The 26,032-nt window shown below is 42.8% G+C and overlaps 1 protein-coding gene across 6 annotated transcripts in view; it reads right to left on the bottom strand.

Annotated features, from left to right (window-relative positions):
• LOC106654912 (transcription factor Ken) overlaps positions 1–26,032 on the bottom strand; it is a 43,921-nt gene that overhangs the window by 5,985 nt on the left and 11,904 nt on the right. For 4 of the 6 annotated variants that reach the window (XM_014375046.2, XM_023458492.1, XM_023458493.1 and 1 more), the window contains exon 1: positions 13,566–15,615. The exons of the other annotated variants lie outside the window; for them this stretch is intronic. The gene's annotated coding sequence lies outside the window, so the exon portion shown is untranslated. Of the gene's footprint in view, positions 1–13,565; positions 15,616–26,032 lie in introns of those variants that run through there. 6 annotated transcript variants of the gene reach the window in all.

Genomic DNA, 26,032 nt, shown 5'->3' with positions numbered 1-26,032 from the left:
CGCACAGTCTTTTGTCCTACTTGTATGCTTTTAGATTTGGGAAGATTGTGAGAGAGCTCGCGTATCGCCGGAAACCAGCTTTTGACGAAATCGCGTGAGACTTTCGGGTCATTGTTTCGCACCTCCGCGAGTATAATACGAAACCCCGAAAATTTTTTTGCTTCATTCGTCGCGAAATAGATGATACATGAAAAAGAATGGCAGTGGCAGCGTCGAAAAAAAAAATAAAGAAATAATTTTAAACGATAGCTTTCGCCAGCAGTGCTGTGGCGCTGCCACCGATCACGAGCTTAACGACGGATGTACGAATCGAACAATGACGAAACTGGGTTACGCAAATGTCGAGGCTGCGTGAGGATATTAAAATGCGAGAAGGCCTCTTTCGCGCACTTATCGCGTCTGCTGTTGCTGCTGTTGCTGCTGCTGCTGCTCTCCCTGAGCTACAATTGCAATATCATATACGGGTTTTCAGAGCTTTCTTGAGCTCGCTAAGATTTTTATTTTATTTTTTTCGTGAAAATATATTCGATGTGTTTCGAATCGACGAAATTAAGAAAGAAAGGTGGTTCGTGAGATTGGACACTGTGCGAACAATGAGGATAAACTTGAATGAAAGTTTTGAAGAAAAACAAATTTTGCTACAGTTCGATTAGGTCGCTTGGCACATAGTAACACCACTTGACAAAAGAATCGTAATTCCCCAAAAAAGTGATTTGTATTTTGAATAAATAATATTTTTTTCTTCATTCTACATCTTCTTTCTTTTCTCTCGAGTTGGTAATTTCCCTCTACATTTTATTGCAGTAGGTGTAAAATCACTAACGAACAGCGTAATATTTCCATGATATCTTATAATAGGGGAGGCCTTGACATTAATAGTCAATTTCCCCATATATGACGCACGTGAAAGTAATACGTTTGTCTTGTGCCTCGCACTATTCCACACATTTTTCTCAACTTGCGGGATGCTTCTTGTCCCACTTTATTTTTGGACTCACGAGAACTTTTTTCAGCCCCATAACACGCGCACGAGTTTATTTTAATTGTTAAAACCGAGTCAATTACGGAGCAATGACGCAAATTAACGAACTTAAGCAACACCCCAAACGATTCTTCGCCGGTGTTTCCGCTCCATTTTTTTACGATTTGCCATTGGCGCGTGCAGTATATAATATACTACTTTTTTTCTCTTAATCTGTATTTTACGACGACGAAAAGTGGCCTTGCATCATCATCATCATCGTCATCATCGCAAACTCTTTACACTCTAAGCTCGTTTGATTTTTTTCCATCTTAACGTTAGGTGACCCTTCCACCGAGGATAATAAATTAACCCATTAAAGTTATCTGTAACATGGATTTTTATCGCAAGTTGCTACGGTATATTGAGGAGCATTAAAAAACTGTTTTTATTGTGTTTTTTTTCTTCTTCCAAACGATCGTGAGAGATTCATTGAATATGAATTGAAAGTCCGTAATAACAAGGAGGGATTATAATAGCCATAATACACGGCTCAATGATGCATCTTTCAAGGTGAATTATTATGTAAATAATTGCACTTTGTTTCTCTCTTTCCCCCCTCTCTTTTCTCTCTCTCTCTATTTATTTTTCTAACAAAATTGTGTACGTTCATTGGATAAGTCGCGTGGGTACAAACATTATATGACGCTTCCTGCACACAGCTAAATAAGTATAATAAGCAATTAGAGTGCTCGAAAATTGGCAATTAATAACGATCGACTGCGCCGCGCTCTGCTTATGCATCGGTGATATTAATTCAAGGTTTTGCTAGCTCGCGCGCGTAAAAAGCCATAAGTCTCTCTTTTTTCCAAGCGCACACGCCTTGTGCAGTATTTTTCTGAAAAAAAAAAAAAAAAAAAAATGCAACGCATGCGGGAATACTTAGATTATAGTATACGCATTATGCATGACAATCGTGCGCATTTTTCGTTGTGCCCTCGCGAACGCCGCGTATAGAGCGAATTTCTCGCTTAGTCGTCGTCGTTGTTTTTTTTTCTTCTTGTCCATACAAAAAGTTACGCGCGCTCTTTGCAAGGCGAATTCAAGGTCAGAGGTAAAAAGGCTTATAATAATACAAAGGTGTGATAGAGGCGAGGCGTGTATGCGCTCACTTGTGTGTGTGTGTAGGCGAGTCTCGTTACATGATCTCTCTCTCTAGCTCATATTCGTTGCTCTAGAAGTTATATAAGAAACAATCGCGAGCTCTATAATGGCCGAGGCTTTCGCTATATGCATCGCTCGACTCGGCTCGCGAGCGCGCAAAAAGAGACATCACTCTGGAAGTTCGACCTCGTCGTTATATACGAGTGAGAAAGAGCGAGAGAGCGAGAGAGAAAAATACTAATTCGAGCCTTGAATGCTCGTTTCGCGCGTTAATAGCGACGTCTTTGTCCTCCTGTAAGTGCGCACTGCATATATAGAGGTGTAGGAGGTTGTGCCGCTGCTATACGTGATTTGTTCGCGCGCGGTCTGTTTTTTATTTTTATTTTTTTTTATCTCAGCCGTACTTGTTTCGATTCAAATTTGCCGCGTGAGAAGCGCGACAAGATGGCTTATTATTTCACTCAACGCACCGATGATTAATTGCCGGGGTTTTTTTTCTCGCACGATCACTTTTATAATTCATGCACGCGTGCAGGATCTACAAGATTTTATAATTCTGTATATCGAGGAAAAAGTCGAATGATAATAAAAAAAAAGAAACATTATTACGAAGGCAGATTAGCTCGTCATCGGCGTGTATCCTGCGCGCACGATTACAACTCGTTTACTCGTTTATAAAGTTGAAATGTATCGTGTATACATAATTCGAGCACTTTTTTTCTGTCCGTGCGCCTCGTAAGAATAATATAATCGCGATGTCATTGAAAATAGCTCGCACAGACCGTGTAATTAAAATCAGATCATATAATCGCGACTCGCTCACTTCGCTCAGGGAGATAATGAAAAATCGTTTCTTTTGTGTGACCGGCCAGCGAGGGAGAGAGAGAGATGCGATCGGCGATGTGCCGTTGTTTTTCCTCAAAAAAAAAAAAATTATATATATATCTTATGCATGCATTTATGCACGCGCACTCGCCGCACGTGACAGCATACATATAGTTGGTCTATGTATTAGATTTAATAATGTAATAAGCCTGTGTGTGTGTGTGTGTGTGGTAATTCAGCGTCATTAGAATGCCATTTTCACTCTCGGAGCTGCAGCTCGGCGCGTGCATATGGCTCGGCCGCGAGTAGTAATATACCTATACATACATAATGCACCAACGTCAATAACAAAAGTGACTGCAGCGATCGTCATTATATCGAAAGCGAAAGAGAGAGAGAGAGAGAGAAAAAAGCCAGTCTCTTTTTCACGGTCAAGCTCGTTAATTTCCGGATCTCTTTCTTGCTTAGTTTGATCAACTACTATCCAATTGAACAAATAATGCGGCAAAAAAAGGAGAGAGAGAGAAAAAACTGCACACGTACACGTAATGAAAAATTTTTCTAGATGGAGAAAAATAGCAACAATAAAGAAGGCAAGTTACATTATTTGCTATTATACATAACGTATACACATCTAGACTCTCCTTTTTTTTCGCTGTACTACTGATTCTATTATGATTACGCAATGCTTTGTACATTTTAGCCGTCGAAGAGTGAGTGAATTGAGTGAGAGAGAGAATACATCAGGATACATAAAGAAGTGGTCTCTCTCTCTCTCTCTCTCGGTACGTACACTCTATGTAAGTACACGACTTATGTACATAGCGTACATAGCGCACATACATACATACGTCCACTTTCGAAGCTATGCGCGCAATGACGGAAAGATTCTTTCAAGGTTAAGCCCCACCTCGGACGGTGTCTATGTGTATGTATGTGTGTATGCGCTTGTGCTATGTATGCGTTCACGTAATACACGCTCAGCTTTGCAGTGCTACTGTTTGGCTGCTGCTGCTGCTCTCCTCCTCCTTTGCTATACACCATTATATTGTCTGTATGTGTATGAGTACGAGTATGTTCCACGATCTTGCGCAAGGACGCGACGACGACGCTTTTCTTTTTTCGCGGCCACCGCGAATATGCGCGCTGCACCGCCGCCATGTAGTCGCTGCGAGTACTCTCGCGACGTGGTTTTCTTCTTTTTTTTTTATTATTTTTCACCAACGCGAAACGCTCCGCGACTAATAATCGTCATTTTTTTTAGTGCCTAGCTTTGAAAAGTTCGTTATTGTTATTAGGTGCGCGAACGAGTGTATAAGTACGTTTTGCGGTGATCGAATGGCTCGAGTACCGGTCAGGATTGGGTATCCGCAGCGACGATTTTTTTCTCCGAGTAACAGATACGGGCGGATCGTAACAAAGACCGAGGCGCATTTTTGCGCCGCGATTTTTTACGTAACTCCATATAGTATACGCGTATATAGTTGGTGCACGCGGGGTAATATTATGTGGAACGCGCGCAGATCTCTTGTTTTTATTTTCTCTCTCTCTCTCTCTCTCTCTCGCTTGTTAGAAACCATTACGCAATCCGTCAACCATGACAACTGCCATTGAGCGATGTATTTTATACGCATCGGTTGGCTCAACAGCTCGCCTAGCATAGTATAGAGGCACAGTCTAAAGCCAATGTAAACTGCACACATTCATATACACGCTGCGCATGGCACGCAAGACAACCGATCGACCGACTGCACATGAGCTCGGCTTCTCCGAAGAGAAAAATTTCATGAAAACGAGAGACTATTAGATTATCCAAGCTCGCGGAAAAAAGTAGATTCGCGGGCCTCTGTCAAGGCCGCCGGCGCCGATCGTCGCGTTGCGAAATAGTAATAACGATGCATTTTCCTAATCAAGAGGCGACGACCTTCGACGAAAAAAGCTGTAAAGCACATCGCGGCGTAATCTATTTTTTATAGACTCTTTTTTTAGAGCTGCTTCTCGCGCTACTTTAACCGTTAAAAGACATGGCATACATAATAGTTACTCCCTCAAACGCATTCTCACGTTTATTGGATTATGTAGCACTTAGCTTGAAACGTATGCATTATGCAAATTAATATGGAGAGAGATAGAAAAAAAGAGACACGAGCTCCGTACCCACACCACACACATACTCCTCCTAGTTTCATCGAGAGAGGAAAAATTGTAGATTTTTCTCGAATCCAAGTTGCAAGAGAGAGAAGGATCAACGCGGATTTTTCGATGATGCACGCACATTCACGTGTATTGATTATAAGTTATGAAAATCGCTATCCTCGATCGCATTGTTTGAACTCGAAAAAAAACGACGGTAGTCAAATAACGTATCGAGTATTGAAATACTTAGACAATATAGAATTAGTCGATAATTCGATAGGCTAATACACTTTCCATTGTGAGGCTGCTGTAGCTGCACCAGCCCATTAGTCGGTTAACAATCCGCTTACATTGTTTCGCTCTTGCGCGCGAAAAAACTACCATAGTTTGATTTACCGCTCGTGCACGTGTGTGCCTGTGCGTCGCTAATTTCCACGACGAAAAATCTCTGCGCTTATACTCATTTTGTTTTCAAAGCAGCTTCAAGATACATATATACACGCACTCGGAATACGTAAATACTTCCCATTCACGGAGTAATTTATTCGGCAGTTTTTCCAAACGAGGAGGAGAGCGAGCCGAGAGTATAATGTGAAAATGCGTCACACGGATAATTTTTCTCGCTGCCGAGAACACAGAGCTTCGGGGCGAGGCTGCGTGTGCACGAGCGAGCGAGGCACTCCTCTCGAATTTCCGATTCATTATAATAAGCGCGAGAAAAGAAAATAAAGAACGACAACGAGAGAGCAGAAAAAGAAATAGAATTTGGATGATTTGCATCGTAACCATACACTATAAGGGCATTATAAAAGGAGCTTGAAAGTCAGATCATAAGCTTTACGGTCGCGTGAGCTTTATACATGTCACACACCCGTCGACTTACGCAATCGGTTGATCTCAATAATACAATCGTTATTTCTCTCTTTTTCTTTCTTGGCATATATTTAGTTATATCGAGAGAAAGAGCTTGTGAAAGAGTCTCTCGGTGCGTCACAGAGATGTACGCAGGCGTAGTACGCGAAAGACGAAAAATTTTGTCGTCGACGCGCGTACGGAGCGCACGCAGCAGAATTACGCGTCGCAGATATTCAGGCCATTAGATGCTGCTGCAGCCGAGTAAAAGTGGAGCGACGCCGGAAATTTTCCTCCCGACAACGCGCAATTGGTGCGAAAGAGGCTTCGCGTTTATTAGAGAACGTGCCACTACTGCTGCTGCTACACGCGATGATAAGAGACGAAGGGCAGTAGACGACGACGACGACGACGGAGAGTAATTGCTCGTGTACCCACTCTCACACACATACACATACACACGCACGATGCGCTTAGAGACGCGTCGCGTACTCTAGGGCACGCAAGTTATAGGCATGTGGAGCTTTGAGGACGTTGAACGATTTGGGACGATTTTTTATTTGCGCCGCCGCGCAGAGAGAAAATAACGCGCGTACATCGTCGTAGAGTCTCCGTATGTAGCGCATATAATGCGTATATGGCCGACCTTGCCCGGCGCAGATCGTGCAATTAAAGAGCTAGAGCTGCTCCATATTAAAAATTACCAACTACTCAACTCAACGGCGCGGCTATAATTAATGGACGCGAATTGAAAAATCATCGCTGAAAAAGAGAAAAACACACTCCGTACGAACGTGTATGGAAAAGCGCATATAACGTGCGTGCAGCCCAGTAGTTCATGTGTGTGTGTGTGTATGTAGCACCTGCATATGGTACACACAATCATCGGCTTTATAAAACTCGCGCGTACCTATACTATAGTAGTAGTAGTAGCAGTTACGCAATCGCGGCCGGTATGATCTCACTCTCGCGGATACATACACACATGTAGAGAGCGCAGCTTACATACGACGACGACGACGACAACGACGACTGCGACGACGAGTGTTGTGGGTGGGGACGCGCGAGGCGCACTGCACATATCGCCCGATAATTATACTCGCAAAAAGAGAGAGAGAGAGAGAAAAGCTAGCGTAACGCTGGTCTCGTTATATTTGCAATACGAGTATAGTATTCTAACGTCATACATTTGCTTTTTCTTCCGATTTTTAAAAGAGAACTCATTCAAATCATTAATTGAGTTGGAAATAAAAACTAATATTCAGCGGTGACTAGGCTTGGCGTGTCTTTCAAAATCTTTTTCACTTTGTTTAAAAAGAAGTTAAAAGAGAAAGAGGGAATCGAGCTTGTACGACTAAGACTATCAACACGTGGTTCTCCATAATGCAAAGCGTCTTGCTTATCGCGAGAAATCATTACACGACTACTACAAAACATGTGCTGATTTAGTCAAAAAGGCGAACTCGTGCACAATGTTCTAAATCAAGCTCGCTGACGCACATTACACGTTCACGTTAGCTTTGTGTGTCGTTGAAAAAATTTAGAAGCACATTTCGCATGGCTCTCGAGGCAACCCGCACAAAGTGAAATGCGAAGAAAGTATGTATATGAGTAATAAGCATTGAAACGCGGAAGAGGCTGTTGAACCGTGTGGTTGGGCTGCTGCCGAGCTCGCGTGACCGAACCTCGACGACGCATGCGATACATTCGATGACTGATTAAATCCATAAAGTATTATAACTTCGTTGAAAGAACATTATGAAGGCTCTCGAGTGTATATAGGGCTCGTTCCGCGATCTGTATTTTTCTATATGGCCATGGGCTATTATTATTACATTCATTACTCGAATTTCAAAATAAACGTAAATGTCAACGGCGCGTGATTCCGAGACGCCCTGAAGAATAAAGACTGGGCTGTAATTTACACGCTCGGTGTACGAACACACGTCTATCTTATTCATAAAAATTCTTTCACAGTCTCTCTTTCTCTCTCAAGCTCTCGAAATCTAAAATCAAAGCGTTCGAGAGAGAGAAAGAAAGACACGGCCTGATACAAGTATAATACACACTCGAACTCATGCGCCAAGCAACAGCAGCAGTGAAATATAAGTGCGAATTTCGCAAAATCACATTCTCTTTATAACATGGGATAAGAGGCTCATATACAAACGCTTGCCTGTGTACTCTGTACGTGTGCTTGATTCGCGTTTTCTGTTATACGTTGCCGCCGCTGCTGCAGCTATATTGTGTGTATCGTAAAAGGCGCGCGCAGACCTCTCTCGGGCGCAAATAGAGCTCCGGCCAAGTAGTAGTAGTAGCAGGCGATAGATGAAAGTGAAAGGGACGACGGATAGAAAGGGTGGCAACACACACACACACACACTCAGACCCATACACACTTGCACTTAGTAGTATATAGCAGGAGAGCGTTGGGAAGTCGACCGGTCTTTGCCCATGTACACTCTCTCGGCGCGTTCGTTTTGTATATCGTTCGTTTTGCCTGCAACTTCGTTTATTATACACGTTCTCTGCTATATTATAAAATAGAGAAAAAGCGAGAGCCAGTGGCAAAGACAGGGAGAGAGAGAACGTAAATTTATTATAAAGTAACCTTTAGCCAGGTGAAAATTTCGCAATGATAATTGTGTTGACTTTTACGGAGAGAGAGGAAAGGAGAGAAAAAAAAGTAGAAAAATAAAAGTTTGCTCGCTCTCTCTCTCTCTCTCCCATGCATTCGTTCGTTCGTTCGAGTTAAGAGCTTTTACGCGTTTCGCGTCCACGCAACTATACTCGACGCGAGCATGATGCAAATTGCATAATTTTTTACTTAATTAATCGGATAATTGGAAACATAATCCATGCGCCAGCGCGCGCGCATACACACACACACGAACGCATAATATGTAATAATATTTTTGCATTCCCTCGGATCGGAGCCCGACACGTAGTGCACGCGGGCGCACTCTGCAGCGGTGTGCGTGCGTAACGCAATCGGCGCGAGTGAGAGTGACGCCGCCGCCACTGCGACCCGAAAACAGGTCAAACGTAATAAAAATAAAAAAAATAAAGGAAAAAAAAAGAAGTAAAAGTTCATCCTTGACTTGATTTATAATTTATTTTTTTCGTTAATATACTTCGACCGAGCGCCGCACTCGAAGAAGAAGAAGAAGAAGACGAGTCGCGCGTAAAAGCTCCCGCACGACGAAAGTTCAATAATAATCGCTGGCTCGGTTTGTATCGTTTCAAGGACACCGTCGAATCGTACGTATGATATCGTATGTGCCGCATATAGGAGAGCTTTCACTCGCGATTCTCACGACAAAGTTCGCGCGCTGCATTATCTTCGATGAAAATATAATGCAACTCGGGAACTTATCGAAGCGCGCGCGAGCGCGTTGCAACAATGTTTGCGATCGGTGTTTTTATCAAATCCGCGCTCGCAGTTGCGAGTGCGCTTCGACGTGATAATACCTATCATCCAATTGTTTATTACTCAGCATCTCTCGACCGGCTGAAGCACTTTTTTCTTTTTACATTTTTTAAATCCAATTAGATTATAGGCGATAAAGATCCGCGCAACTTTCGGATAAAAAAGAGGCGATCGTAATATTTCTTTCTTTATCAAATTTCTTTCTTTTTTTTTTTGCGTTAATCTCCTGTTTTCTTCTGCGAATGTGTATCGTGCTATTCTCAATTTTTCCTGCATTATTCTCTCTCTCTCTCCTCTGCTTTATAGCGTATTTTTGCACTCGGGGGCAATTAAACTCGAGCTCGTATGTGTGTATGTGTATGTGCATCACGAGGTGGAGCGTCTCACCTCTCTTCTTCTTCGTCGGTGGCGCTCAAGGCCCTCGCGCTCACCGAGGCGTACTTCCACTTCTGATTAGCTTCCTCCTTTTTTCCCACATTGATTGCAGGCTCCACATAGTAGACGTCCCAAACCCTTTTACTGTATACACTCTCTTGAACATCGTTAACTTTCGAAATTTTCATTATTTTTTCTTACTTTTTACGAGAAAGAGTACGCGGCAGGAGGTGAGGGAGGAAAAAATAAATCTCGTTCTTGAATAAAAACTTATATGTAAGTGTATGTCGTCGTCGTCGTCGTCGTCGTCGTCGTCACGTCGTATGTAATACGCACATGCACGCAATGACTCGCGCTTATACATTTTCTTTTTCATCCTCTTTCAGACGCGCACACGCGAGCTGCGAGAACCGCGGCACTCGTCGTCGCGTATATTGCACTTGTGCGCGAGGCCAGGGGCAGGTGCATCAAAGCGATAAATCTCTCTTTCCCTTTCTTTCTCCCTTTCCGTTGGAAAATTTCATTTCTATATAGTATACGCTCGCAGTACACGTATAAAATGAAGGTGTGCTGCCGCATACGCGTATACTTTGGGCCGGCGCACAGGCGCGCGTGCATCGCACGCAATTTGCACAGGCATTCCTTTATCTTTATTTTCTCATCTATTCGTATATATATGGTGCAGGAGCCCTTTTTCCTGGCATCAGCAGTCGGGGACCCGCTCATTTCACCTCGGCTTCTTTCTCTCTCTCTCTCAGCTCGTTCTCTTGTACTTACTACGTATGCATTTAATATACATGCAGCTCGCTCGCGTATCGCCCTGACTTATCTCTTTCCCTTTTTATCCGCTCTTCTTCTTCTTTCTCACCTCGACTTTGCGCTAGCTGCTGCTGCCTTTGTGGGAATCACAAAAATTTATGTAGCCGAAAGAAAATTCTCCACTGCTATCCCTCGACTTCCGGCGAAAAATTTTCAACCTCGCGCGTTTCTGTGTATATCCACGCCTATGTGTAAGAGAGTCCGATAATCTGCTGCGCTCACGCAGTCGTGCTGCACAGCTCGCAATCTTATCGTTTTATCCTACATGCATACAAAGCACTGCGCTATACGTTCGCAACTTGTTCCACATTCTTGTCGTGTGCTGCTGCTGCTGCTGCTGTCTCTTATCCCGCCTCGAGCGCGTAGCGAATTTCCATGTTCAGTTTTATCGACTTCGGGCCGCCAGCGCGAGTATACGGAGCCGCACACCACTCACACAGCTTATAATTTCGAGCTGACAATTGGAAAAAGTCGCGTGCGCAAGTCAAATGTATTTCGTCATTTAAATACCATTCGATCGTGCGTTCGGCCCGACCGAAACGTTACATATACATGCGGTCGAGGAATCGCGCGCTGAACTTGAGCTATTTTTACGACGTATTTATAGAGATACGCATTCGGAGTTCTTTTCTTTTTTTGCTTGCTCGCGCGGCAGCGATCGCAACCTGTTGAATCGAGCAGTCTGGCAGTCTCGGCTCGAGCTCGAGAATAACCGCGTGCTCGCAACGACTTAGTGCACCGATCGACGCACCGGCTACATATATAGAAAATTCAAGCGATAATGCGCTCGCCCGCGCGTGCATCGAATATAAAATCGAACGAGCTCTCGGTGGAATTAAGCTTTTTAATTTTTCGCCTTCTGATTCGATAATGGTATTTATACGCGCGCCTTTTTTTTATGCCCCGCGCGAAAGTATGTGCGATAAGAGATTAGAGAGAGAGAGAGAGAGAGAGAGAGAGACGTGCTTTTTTTATCACGCAGCCTAGTACGCACACGCGTAACCTAAATTCTAAGACCAAATTGCTCGCTTGACGCTGCAGTTATACGGGTACACGCGCGCGTGTACTTTACCTTATACGCGAAAAATATATACTCTACAAGAGTTTTGGAAAATTTGACGAACTGAGAATCGAGCAGAGAACAAAAAAAAACTTTCACTCTCGTTAACGCACACACTGCACGTGCGCGATTCGTACAAATTTTCATCTTTATGGCGAAAAAAAAACGCCAATATTATTCTTTCGCAATGCACGTACGGAATAGGTGTGCGCGCATAATGTAAACAAATAACACACAATGAGAGATCTATGGCTCGTAAAGACTCGTGTGTCGCGTAAACTTTCACGGTAAGAGAGTCGCGCGTGTAAAATGACATTTGGGTCGTACGAGAGAGGCAGTAAACATATTTACGTGCCCTGCGAGAAAATGATTTTTTTTACCCCACAAAACTCTGGAAAAAAATCGATCGATTTTCCCGGTAAAGAGTGCGAGCGAGCGATAGTACGAAAATCAATAGTACAAAATTGACCCACACGTGCTGTATTCACATGTATTACGCACGCGTATGTGTACATTAACGTGCCGCGGCACATGAGGTTACCACTCGCTCTTGAGTACTCTCGCTCTCACATTCAATATTATTATACTTATTATATGTCATAATGCGAATTTTTTCGGGCGTAATTACATGGGTGCGAAAAAGCTCATATATCTAGACTCGACCATAAAATAATCATACAAATGGCTTTCGCGTATCGATTCAATTAGCATAAACATTCTGACTATGCGACGAGGTAAAATACGTATTTTTTTTTCATATGCGTCTTTTAATTAATGTATTATGTATATAATGTAACATACGCACACACGTGAGTGTGTGTATGTGACGCGATGCGCTTATTATATTAATATCTAATACCATTGATTACGTGACCTCATCAAAGCGATAAAGACTTTCATTACGGCGAATAACTCTTTTTTTTTCACTTTTTTTTTATCAGTTTTCATTTCTCAATTGCGCGCGCACGCACTGCGTCTGTCTCGCGTCTCGACGCTGCAGCTGAATCTGCACCAGCTGCAGAAGCAGTGCAGCTTACGAATGAGACTCAAGATATCGAAAAAAAGGTAAATAATTTCCGCATGCACCTTTTTCGGCGTCGCGTTCACGCATGTAAATAATGACAGCATTATATATGAAAAAAAAAGATCGCTCTTATCATCGCGCTCGCTCGAGCGCGCAAAAAAAAAGATTTATCAATGAAAATGTTTACCCTTGAGTCTTTTGATTTATTTAATCCGTGTACTCGACTGATTTCCGTCAAAATAAACATGAGTTCCGCAATGGCACATAATCATTTCGTCGACGACGACGACGACGACGACGACGCGTTTGTACGCGCGACGAGTGAAAGTAGCTTCGATGATTTATTTTCGTTTTGTTGTACACGACGTCGGCGGCAGCGACGACGACGACTACTATCGCGCCAACAATGAGCGATAAGCGCGACCAAAACGTGATCTCGTTTGCATGCACGCGTCTCTTTACGATCTTTTTTTTGCTCGCCTCCTTTTTTTTAGCGAAGTATGAAAAGACAAAAAAGCCGGACGCAAGTCGATATAATATCCTCACTGATATTACATTTATTAGAGTTCACTATGTCTTTCTCCGATGATAGTTTGAAGAATGCAACAAGTTGTTTATGACGGCAAAAAAGAAGCATTTCGTTTCGGAAGTGTCATCGCTGTGTACACATTCTCGATGTAAACAAACTTTCTTTGTGAGTTCGCGCGCGCGTGAACGACGCAAACAATAACAAACGCATTCGGAGACTTTTCGAAGAAAATATAATTTCATCGACTTTTTTTTTTAAACGTAAACAAACTCGGTCTCTGCCGAACGTTACTCGAAACGACTCCGTGCACAATTAATCTACCTCTTACATGCGTGTATTGTATTCGTACGAAACTACATAAGCGTCAATACATAATACTCGATGACCAACCTGTCAGTTGCTGTTGCTGCTGCTGCCGATGTGCTGTGTGTGTTAACCACGTGCTCGCACGCTCGCTCCGCAGGCGCTCTCACTTTGTGTATTTATGTATTTGCGCACGTCACAAAATATAATCGTCACGCACTTTTCCTCGTGGAAAAGCCGAGCTTTTGTTTCAGAATTTTTTTTTTACTTCTTTCTTTCGAACCAAAAAAAAAAGATCACTTTGTTATTTTTCTTTCTCTCTCTCCTGCGCGTCGCTCTTATTTTCCTTTTATCTTGGCCAAGTCTTGTCGTTGGGGCCAGGCACTTCGAAAGAACAACCGCGCCGTCCTTTGAACACTCGTTTATGCGAATCAGGGCCCTGTATTCCGCACATTTGTCTCACTCGCGCACATCGATGTTACAATATCTCAATATATATTCGATAAATATATAGAAAAGAAAAACAATGGGCGTCGAACAATCACACTGAAAAAAATCAATTTGGCACTGTGTCAAGCTGGTACACGAAAAATCCTCCCAAAGTAAGTTGTGCGTGTGTCAGCTGGTCCTCATGATTTCGTTTGTTTCTCACTTTTTCCAGCCTCGCTCGAAGCCGTCAATTTTCACACATGCTGCCTATCGCGTTGGAAATGTGTATTGCAAGCACTGGAGACCGGAGGAGAGTGGGGTGGTGTATACCGCGCAACTACTGTACGTATCAAACTTGCTCTCTTGAATATGCGAAAGAGACAGAGAGAAAGAGAAAGAGAGAGAGAGAGAAAAAGATAGCGTAGAAAGAGGCAGAGAAACAAGCCCCCACAGAAATGTGTATATATAGTCGGCTCAAGGACTCGACGTGAAAGAAACACCACGGAACGGCAGAAAGAGGCCTATTCCTTTCTCTTTATCCTTTCGCTTTGCGCTGGGCCTTCTTTTGCGCCTTGTTGCTTATACACACTTCTCTCTCTTTCTCTCTCGCGTTGTGTGTTGGCTCCGGCAGCGCGGCGGTGTATATCTACTTTTTCCGCCGATGTTATACATATATATGTATATCTGTGTTAGTGTGCTGCTTGCCGCATGTATATATGCGCTTGCTGCCACTTGCACACAGCAGAAACACAGAACGTATAGCAGCAGCAGACACAAACACGCGGGGCGCACACAGACACAGACACACACACTCACGTACTACACTTGTGTATATACACTCTTGCGGAGAGTTTTCGTAATCCACCTTTTACGAAACTCGCGCGCACAGCAACACACACCAAGCAGAGACTATAAGCGCGCGAGCGAAAGAGTAAAAGTGCCAGGCGCTTACTTATACTTTATTATAAACTCGCGCGCGCTCGCTGCACTTATATATAACTGTGTATATGCAACTCTATCGAAAGTATTTGTGCACGTTCCGTTGCGTCTGTTTCTCTTTTCCTTCGCTCTTCGTTATTTTCCTCTCCTCTCTCATCTGCACATCTCTGGGCGATCGGGGAGTCGAAAATGTTGACAGGTCGGTGGTATGGCTCGCGCGATGCAAGTTACGCAAGCTCCCCCATGGCACACACGGTCTATATTCGTTTTTTTTTTTTTTGTTGGGACGAAAAACAATCACCTTTTTTCGGATAACGCACGCACTATTTGGCACACAGGCACACGATTGTATTATTTTTATTTTATGGCAAAAATTTTTTTGCTCTATCTATGCACTTTTCCACACGTAAAACGAATCACAGATGGACGTGTCGACGATCGCGCGCCTGTCGAATCTCACGATGCACATGATCGTGGTAGCAGCAGACTGAGAGAGCTTTAAAAAATCAGCAGCAGCTAAACACTGCCACTGTCAAAACACAATCCTCGAAGCTTCAGGCATAAGCGTACGAGGTACATATACGAAGAACGACGACGGGGCGCGCGTACGTACATGCACACACGACGAATATATATATGCTGCGTTTGTGCAGCGGTATATATATAAGTATGATGATAATATTTAAAAGCAGTCCACGAAGGAGTGGTTGGTTTGGCGTGGTGTGCCGTGTGCTGTCGGTAGTGTGTAGTGTAGTTGCGCGCGGTCTCGCGTCGAATTCGTAACTGAGCTCGGCTGCGCGCTCTCGACTTTTACTTTTCAAAGCTCTTACACAACAAGGCGCGCGCGCGCGCTCACTCGCTCGCTCGCTGCTCGAGCTGTGCTCGCACCAACACAGGCTCACACGCAGCAGCAGCAGCAGACATGGACACAGACTACTGCCATGCTATGTAGCCGTCACAGCCGCCGCGTGTATATTCGCTACTATATATATATATATATATATATATTAACGCTTACGCACACTCACACATGCGTGTATATCTGCACACGCTCGCGCTCTCCGAGCAGCAGTATTCTGCACAGGCAGCAGCAAACTGTTGCGGTGTGCTCCGCTTTACCACGCGACTCTATGTATTTCTCTCTCTTCCTCCGACTCTCTGCGCTGTGCTCTCTGTACTGCTCTCTGTGCTCGTCTTTCTCTCTCTCTCTCTCTCTCTCTCTCTCTCTAGCAACTCTTTGCGCTGCATATATGTGTGTATCTGTGTTTGTATTTTACTCCCTTCTTTTTCTTACTCTCTTCACTCTCTGGCTACTATACTGCCTGGGCGCACAGTCCTCGGCATACGCGCGCCTCGCTACCGTACGTGGATTAAAGCTTTTTTCCAGCTTTTCAAAAAGGCGATAGACAAATGACTCTCTCTCTGACACCTCTTTTGTGAAGACTCTTATCCTTTTTATCGATCTATCTGTTTGACAATTTCATGTCCAAACAAAGTGTAGATAAACATTTCTCTCTCACCGATAACAAAACAAGTGTCTATATCGATATATTTTGGGATATGAATTAGGAAATGCGTATGATGAATCGGGCAAAGAAAGTTGGACGTGTATTTATAATAAACTCTCGGTGCGATGATGATCATCGTCAGCGATGATATAAATGAGTCTGAACAGGTGTCTAGACGCCTGTAATACACTTCGCAAAAACTCGTGTATTACATCGACACGGCAGCAGCAGACTTTCACTTTCGCTCGTTTCTCCGCGCGGTGCACAGTACAGCGGACAGTGCAGCAGCACACTCACCACAACGACGGCGGTGCAGCAGTGCAGTGTGTTTTTAATTTGCTGCGCGCGGCGCGATTTGAAACTTCGGATGTGATAAGCGGCGGCGCTGGCGGTTCCCCCCTACTTTGTTTTTTTTGTTCCTTCGCACACGCCCGCGCGCGAAAAGGAAACGCCGCGATTGTGTGTGTTTGCAAGATATCGATTTTTTGGTTGTATTGTCGTTCTCTATATGTATCTCCGGCGTATATGACCCCTATAACACTTTTGAGCTCGTACGGGATGACTTTGATAGCGCAAAAAAAAAAGAATACGAAGATAGACTTCTTTAGAAAGCATATTGCTTCATCCATAGGCACTTCAATCCGTTTACTTCCGATACGGTCCGATAAAAGATATTACACAAAAGGTTTTTAAACTTTCCCCGTGCGTTTAATGGCATTTCCCCGCGAGTAAAATATGGGCACTTGGAGATAACATTTGGGTTCATCTTTTTCGGAAATGTGTTTCGTCTCATGCTCGTGACCTAATTTTTGGGCCAGAACAGTGTACACGATTTGACGCGCATGATATATAAAACGCGTCGTCCCTTTTTTTCGCTTACACTCGAAGCGGAACACACTCTCTACGCGCCTATGGACTTCGCTCGTGCTTTGGCCCTCGGTAATACGGCATATAACTCAAAATCTTTTTATCGTTCTCGGGTGCGGGAACGCAGCAGAGTTGAAAGCTTCTTTCTCTCTCTCTCTCTCTCTCGTCCGGCTGCCTCGAGGAGAGCAAGCAACGACGACAAAAAAAAGAAGCAAAAGAAAAAATCGAGGCTCACTTAAATATGGGCAAATGCGCGCGAGCGCGCGGCGTTTTATACACCGTACAAATCCTTAATGTGGCTCTTGAGACACGTTGTGCAGTGTATACGTATATATACGATTGTACGCAATATACGTATAGGCACATTGCGCGAGCGACGAGGCTTTCACCCTTACCCCTTTTTTCGCGATCACTCTTGTTTTGGCTTTCGTCGTCGTCGTTGCGTCCACTTGACAAGCCTGCCGAACTCTCTTGTATGTAGTGCAACATGGGTACCTACACCCGGGACTCGCAGAAACGACGTTACATGTACCTTTTTTTCGACGTTCACGCGCGGCAGCTTAAAATTTCCCATTCACAGAGAGAGTAATGCCCTTTTCGAGACTTTAAAAGGCAAGTAGTGCTACCGTGTATTATATGAGTTAAAATATCGCCCGATCGATATAACTACGCGTTTGAAAACAATTGCACTAATTGAAAAAAAACGCTCACGTATCTGCTCATAAATTACTCATACATCGAAGGTGCTTCAATCGGGGTTTCGAGTGGTAAAAATAAAAGCGTATATTATTAACATATATGAAAATTAGCAGCTGTCAAAATCTCGAGAAATGTCAGTGTCATTTCTCTTGAATTTTTGGAATAACCATCGATAAAAATCGTCGGTCACCATCGTTAAAATTGTTGCGCTGTCGGGCTCGCGTCAATCGATCGCCTCGATCCAAAACTGACGTTTGGTTCGGTAACTCATGCGATCATCTTTTTTTTGCTGTGCTCGTCCTCGCTGCAGTGCTGCACTGTGAAACTGATGTGTTTGGAAAAACTATAACAATATAAGGCGGTATAATTTATTGCAGCAAGTACTCATTTAGACACACACATACACGAGTTACATTATCATAGGCAGAGCTAGGCCTGGGTACTCGTACACATGTGTAATATAGCGTTTGCCTGCGCGCGAGCACACGCACATTAGGATGACCTTGCTTCGGGTATATGTATAAGAGTATATAAGAGAGCCTATAGACACAACAACGACGCGCACTTAGATGTGTATCTCCTTTCTTGCGAGTCGCCTTTTTAGCGCGCACGTGGCTTTTGTCTCGGATCCATCTCTCTCTCTCGCTCGCTCATAATACGTATACGTGTGCATGTGTGTGTGTGTGTGTGTGTGCGCAAGAGAGCGTCCCACCCCCACCCGTTCGTGACACATATATGTACCTAATCCGCGCTCGCAACGAGCTTATATAGATTTAGCTTACACGCTTTATACTTTCCTGCGATTGATGCACACGCGCTCGTTACGTGTAAGCATCTCGGGCAGCTTCACAATGTACACCACTCTCGACAAAAATCGAAGATCGAAAGTCAAAGGCGCGGATCGTATAATAATAATAATAACTTGTGCTCGAGCTTCGCGAGGCGCGCTTGCGAGTACTCTCTCGCTGCCGCTGCTGCTGCTAACGACGACCTCGTCTGATTAGAACGTCGATGAGCTCGAGCGTAAATATTTGCCTCGCGCGCGCGCGCGTTCTGCACGCCTTCCAGCAGCAGCTGAGACCTTTCGTGCATTATATTGCAACAAAATTTTCTGCGCCGCTATCCATCGACGTTATGATCGCCGCCGCCGTCGTCGTTTTGAAGTATTATATACGCGTGTGCGTGAGCTGTCACTACATCTATGCTGCTGCCTCTTCATCATCATCATCATCATCAACTCAAGGCTAAGAAAGTTATCGGAGCAAGCTCTCTTTGAGCTATGTGTTTACTTACCCGCGATTAAAACTTGAAAGATCGCGCGAGGCCGTTGTGTAGTATAGCCGACGCCGCGCCGCATTTGCGTAATCGCGTAAATGCACTCACTATTCTGCCAGTGCATGCAATATATATTATTATTATTTGCCGCGCGCGTGTTATGCGCCATACGCACCGATATCATTGACTTTTCTCCCCCGACCCGCGCGTGTTTCTGTGCGTGGATGCGGAGCGCCACGGCTACGGCGCTTTTTCCTTTTCCTTTTTTTTGTGTTCTTCGCAAGCCACCACGTGGTAGATAGTTGTAAATACTTCGCTCAAGGATATAGACATTTTTTCGTAGATATAATTCAACGGAGACGATCGAGCGCTTAATAATAATCGCACACTCGCTTTTATACAGATGATCGACTTCGCGATGAATGTCGATATGGTGATGCCATTTCCAAGTTCACATTCAAAGTCGACTTTCTCCGCGAGGCGCAAAAAAACCTGGCCTTATCTCGGCGCGCGAGCGACAATAAACACCGTCGTCTAATGTAATTAGCGCGCGCAAGCTTTTTCGACGATTAACATCGACGCGCAGACGCCCGGGCAAATAAAAGCCGCATCGAGTGGTATTTAAAAAAAAAAAAAAAGAAAAAAAACGAGGAGGAGTACGCGACGAGTTGTGTGTTCAACCTTACGCGACAACGTCGTCGTCGTCGTGTCGCACACTCGCAGCTGTTACATTTTGCAGCGAAGATTTGCATATCACCTGGTGCACCGGGCGCCGAGCTCGAAGCGCGCGGGCTACTGCTATGTAACTACGAAGATATATCCGTCATTTTTATTTTACGCGCGCGAACTTGGACGCGATCTTTTTTTTTTCATACGCGTACATCGAAGAAAAAGCATGAATACACACGCAGGCAGATCGCGAGCGGCGCATTTTGCCTGCGCCAGGCCGTAGCACGAAATCAAGATAAAAATCGCATACGCCAATGATTTATTATGAAAAATATGAAAAGAACGAGGGAATTACGTAACTACGTAGCGCGCGCACATTTTACACCTGAATTCGGATGATCACGGTAAAATTTCATCGTCACGCGCACATTATACACGACGATCGCGGTTTAACACGGCGAATCTTCGTTAAACAAAAATTTATAGCCTTTTTTTTATATATTACACATTATCGAAGTAAAAGTTGGTCGCGTTTACGGATATGAGAGAGAGGCTCTCCACTATGCGATATGCCTACTACACACGACGCGCGTAAATGTATGATTGCTTGTAATTACACACGTCGTAGAAGCAGTAATTAAATCTTCGACACCTTGGAATATACTGATAGTAATTTTTGTCACTTTCAAATGAATTACGTATTATGGTAGCCGTAATGAGTAAAGACTTGCAAAAAGCGAGCGGCAAAACAAAAAACTTATCGTTTCAAAGGTGTACTTATTTTTTTTTTTTTTTTTTTTATACTCTGCGTAAAAAATCGATCAAAGTTTTATTGCAGACGAGCCAATAAATCAACGAATTTGTCCGAGCTATCAACAAATCGAGCGAACGAGTCCCATAAAAGAGCGCACCTATGTGCATGAAAACTGCGCCGCGGCGAGTCTATCTCCGCTTTTACGAGCTCAAAGCTCTCTTGTTGCAGCAGCAACAGCAAAAAGAAGACGATACATCGTGTGCGCTGTATTAGCTGCGCATGTCTTGCACCTTTCTCGGATCGTTCTCCGCCAATGCCACATACTTACACCTTTTTCCCTTTCACCCTGTGTTCACTCGTTCACTCGCAAACACCGACATTAAAAAACTCACATACACACCAAGAGAACAAATCCGGTTCAGCAACGTACTACAAGCTTGCAAGTATAGAAGCAGCAGCAGCAGCAAAAGCAGAAGAAGAAGGCGAAGAAGAAGAGGAGGAAAACAAGTAGTAATAGTACGTCCTGGCAGTAGTATAAGCCGCACGAGATTTATATATTTTCGCGTAGGTGAAAATAAAGAAAGGCCGCAGAGGCAGTAACCGGTCGTTGTCTCGCCGATGGCCTCGCGCGCAAAAATCTTCTTTCTCTTCTTTCTTCTTTCTTTTATAAATCTCTCTCTCTCTCTTTCTCTCTCTCTCTCTCTCTCACTTCGCTTTTCTCGAGTGTGTGGTATTTCAGCGTGGCCGAAGGTCGTAGCGCGCGTTCCGTCGTCGCGATGACTCGTTTTATTTACTCGCGGCGCACACATACCAAGACACAGACAGACACGGAGCGGCGTTCGAGCTACCATACGTTTGCCGAACGTGTATTATTATGCTTGTATAAAATACCCACATCGCACTAGAAGCGTAAAAATCGAATTTCTTCGTGAGAGCTTGCGCCCCCCGTAGCATTATACGTCATTCGTTTACATTTTTGTGCGCCGATTCCTCGATCCGTAGATTCTGGTATGCCTAAAAATCGGCATTTTTCCTGTATATATAGTCGCGTCTCGAGACATCGTTGACTGACATTCGGGGGTACTGACGTCGCGTAAATATATACATCGAGTTCGAGTGCGTTGAGACTGCCTCGACTGCTCTCTGTTGTGTGTGTGTGTGTGTGTGTGTGTGTATGAGTGTTGCTTTGCGCACATCACCAACAACCGACGAGAAAGAGAGAGAGAGAGAGAGAGAGAGAGAGAGAGTCGAGTGAGAGAGAGAAAGACTATATATATACGACGAGAATAAAAGTATATTTTTCAAGGTGAACTTCCAACGAGCAAAACGAGCAGTGAAAAGAGCAAGGATGACGCTCTCGACTGCGTGAATACCTGCATAAACTTTCATTCTCTCTTTCTCTCTATCTCTCTTTCTCTCTTTTCTTTCGCATCGGTAATCGTCGTCGTCGTCTTCGTCTTCGTCGAGCAAGCAGCAGCAGCAGCAGCAGGACGGTGAAACTATTTCAGTCGCGTGATATCATGCGAAAAATTGACGAATTCATCCTCGGAAATTTCGCTCGATTTTTAGCCTCGTGTCTAACGCCAACCAAGGAGGATTGTAATATACACCCTCATTCCGAGAACATACATATATTAACGCTACTGCTGCTGTTTTGCTCTTGTCCGAGATTGCGTATATAATACATCCATGCTCATCCACATTTATACGTATATATGTATAACAGACAGAATACGTATAAATGCCTTAGAGCATCAATTATCGCTCTCTCGGTCGCGCGCAGAGCGGCTTTTGTAGCCCGACGTGATTATAATTCGAGACACTATTGTATACGAATATACATATTCTCTCTACTCTGCTCTGCCTGTGACACAAAGAGGGAATATTATTACGGATCAAGGACGTGCGAGTGTGTGCGTGCGTGTGCGTGCCTGTGTCCTGCGCGCCACGACGTACATCCCATTTTTTTGCTCGCCCGAATTTTTTTCATGCGCACGCATGCCACCTACGCCACATACACGCACGGGAGCGATATGTGTATATTTTTTTAATTCACGGCTGGCTCCTTTTGTGAATATAAGCAGAGAAGCGGAGTGGACGTCTTATAACCACTTTCACTCTCTTTGGGCATAATGCGTATCGTATTATACACCCGTGTCCTTTCATTCATATTATTATGTTTTGCGAGTGTGTGCCTATGCGACTGCCTTTTTTGTCATCGCATACATACGGCACGTATGCGTAATATGCATACGCGTGTAATCTTACTTGGTTGCTAAACCCCCTCGTCCCCACGGTGAAAAGGACGCGCGTTTTTTTTTTCATTCCTGTGCTTTTTGTTTCTTCTCCCGTGATTGATAAGATTTAAAGAGATTTCATGTGCGCGGCCGCGTGCGAACGAGGCAGGAAGCCGCCCGCTGCTGTGGCTGACGTGCCAAAGATCTTTAGATCGCGTCTCCCACGAAAGAAATCTATAATAATGTGTAATATTGATAGTAATTTTTCTACTAAACATATAAATGACTGTTTTCGATTCAGGATTGCTACTCGCATATCAATAAGGAGAAGGTACTGGGAGAAAGGTTCAACTGATTGTTGAAATTTTGAAAGATCAGTACAATTGAAATACTTAGAGAACGACTTTAAGACCATACAGAAATGTAAGTCAACAATTTTTCACATCAGTTTTAATTATTTTATTGTTCTTTACAACATTGAAGGATATTCATATGAAAAATATAAAATTTCACAGAGCATGTATATGATGGATCTATATGTAGAAGTCATCACTGGGTCCATATGTCTCCGAATGAGTTTTATGCTCCTAGTGTTTGCTCCCATTATGTACTGTATTTATGTGTTTTTTAAGGACATGCTTTTCTCCAAATGATTTGTAACAAATTTCACATTTAAAGGGTTTGCTAAGATCATGTACTGTATTTACGTGAGTTTTAAGATGTGATTTTTGTCCAAATGATTTGTGACAGATTTCACATTCGAAGGGTTTGCTTTGATTATGTAATGAATTTATGTGCCTTTTCAGTTTTTGTTTAACTCCAAATGCTTTGTGACAAATTTCACATTTGATAGGAATGCCAAGATTATGAGCTATTAATTTGTGGCTCTTGAGTATGTTCCGGTATCCAAATGATTTGTGACAGATGTCACATTCGAAAGGTTTGCTCCGATTATGTACTGAATTTATATGCCTATTGAGTGTTTGTTTTTGTCCAAATGATTTTTGACAAATGTCACCATCGAAGGGTTTTTGACGATCATGTAATGCATTTATGTGAGTCTTGAGGGTACCTTTCTGTCCAAATGATTTCCGACAAATCTGACATTCAAAGGGTTTACTTCGATTATGTACTGTATTTATGTGAGTTTTGAGTACATTCTGGTATCCAAATGATTTGTAACAAATTTCACATTCAAATGGTTTGCTACGATTATGTAATGTACTAATATGAGTATTAAGATATTCTTTTTGTCCAAATGATTTGTGACAGATGTTACATTCAAGGGGTTTGTTGCGATTGTGTACTAAATTCATGTGAATTTGCAGATGATTCTTGCGACCATATGACTTGTGGCATATCTCACATTCGAAAGGTTGGCTTCGATTATGTACTAAATTTAGGTGTTTACAGAGGTTACCCTTTGCTCCAAAGGATTTGTGGCAAATATCACACTCGAAGGGTTTGCTTTGTAGATGGTTGTTAATAAATGCTTCTGTTCAGTTTTAAAATCTTTGCACTCAAAATCGATAAATATATTTTCATATATTTCATTTATCTGATTTTCGTTTTCTATTTTTACGATAGGCTCAAAATTTCGATGCATAGATTTGCGGATGTTGGTCGAAAAGGACGTCGGTTCCGGTTTGATATCTTTGCACTCAACATCCATGAATATTTTATCATTTTTATCAATGGTGTTATTTTCGTGTTCTATTTTCACAACAGCTGGATGACTCAGATGCTCAATTTTGCAAATGGTTGTCGATGGAGACGTCGCTTCAGCTTTGACATCTTTGCACTCAAATTCTACGAATATTTTTTCATCTGATCTTTCATGTAAAGTAACAGTCTCATTCAATTGATTTGCCTAAAATTAAAATTATGTTGTTATTTTGGATTGTAGAAAAGAATAATATAATTCAAATCATTGAACTTACTGGTGATTTATAATTGGTAAATGTTTCAACGTTTTTGTCTTTTGAGTTGATCACCAAATCAGAATTGTAATTATCTGCATCGGGCCAAATATTATTCGGTTCTTCCTTCACCCTGGAGAAGAATCAAGTTAAAAAATACAGTGATCGATTCAGAAAAGGTTTCAGCTATTTAGCGGAAATTCGCACTCGAAATTTTTCATTTTCGAATTAGGAAATTTTAAAATTGTTAAATTGTTAACTCCAAATAACCCTAGATAACTCTAGTTTCCCATGAAAAATTGTAATTTTCGTATACAAAAAAATATTTCGTGTACCATGTACCCTTTGTCGTTATTTCGTCGAAAATATATCATGGCATGCACAAAAAAGGTCATACCTTACTGCGTCCTCTTTGCTTTCCATAACTCTCTTGATTATACGTATTTTCACTTTGAATTTTCACGATCTTCGTAGAGAAAATATTATACTTAAACGGCTTGAGCAGCCAACACTACCTCGAATTCGGTAATTTGTAAACACTGGCTTACTGCAGGAATTCACGTTCTGTGTGCTGTACGCACTGCTCGAGTAATAGCGATTAGATCCTGCGATTGTGATCTTTATTCATTAACGATTATTTTTGATAAATTTTAATAAAATATTTTATTAAATTGTATGTGGAAGTAGTCAAAGTGGATCTTATGCTTAGCTTGAGGTTGCGTTGATGGATAATAATCCATCGAAGAAAATGAAATGACATAGAACTTAGTTGTGTCAAGCCATCACTTGAAATCTTACGACAAACAGCTTAGATATCCTCAATGCTCATCGCTGAAGGGTCATAGGCTGATACAAGTTAATTTAAGTGTTTGTAAGTATTTAACTGGACAAAGTACTTTCAAATGGGGTATTGAAAAAGGCTCTTATGTCTGTTTTCTGAAAAAATTTTTTTTTTCACTTTTTCAGCTTAAAACTATAAATATAAATATATAATTATTTAAGCCCCTTTTGAGCCCTTAAGGTACATGCATTGAAATAACTACGACAATTGCATTGATAATTCAATAATAAATACATTCCTTTGTCTTTTACTTCGAAAAAAGTAAAGGATTGAATCTTAATTGTGCCTTCGAAATACTGTATTTTGATGATCGTTGGGTGTAAGGTAGATGGCGTGCCAAGCATTCAGCGCGAGTTTTTCAATCCTTGATATTGTGATCAAGTACGGGCATGATTTGTATGCGCGCGATACGCTCGA

The sequence above is a fragment of the Trichogramma pretiosum genome, unplaced genomic scaffold (assembly GCF_000599845.2).
Source record: "Trichogramma pretiosum strain Unisexual culture from Peru unplaced genomic scaffold, Tpre_2.0 scaffold46, whole genome shotgun sequence".
Taxonomy (NCBI): Eukaryota; Metazoa; Arthropoda; class Insecta; order Hymenoptera; family Trichogrammatidae; genus Trichogramma; species Trichogramma pretiosum.
This window is presented reverse-complemented; position numbering and strand designations above follow the sequence as displayed.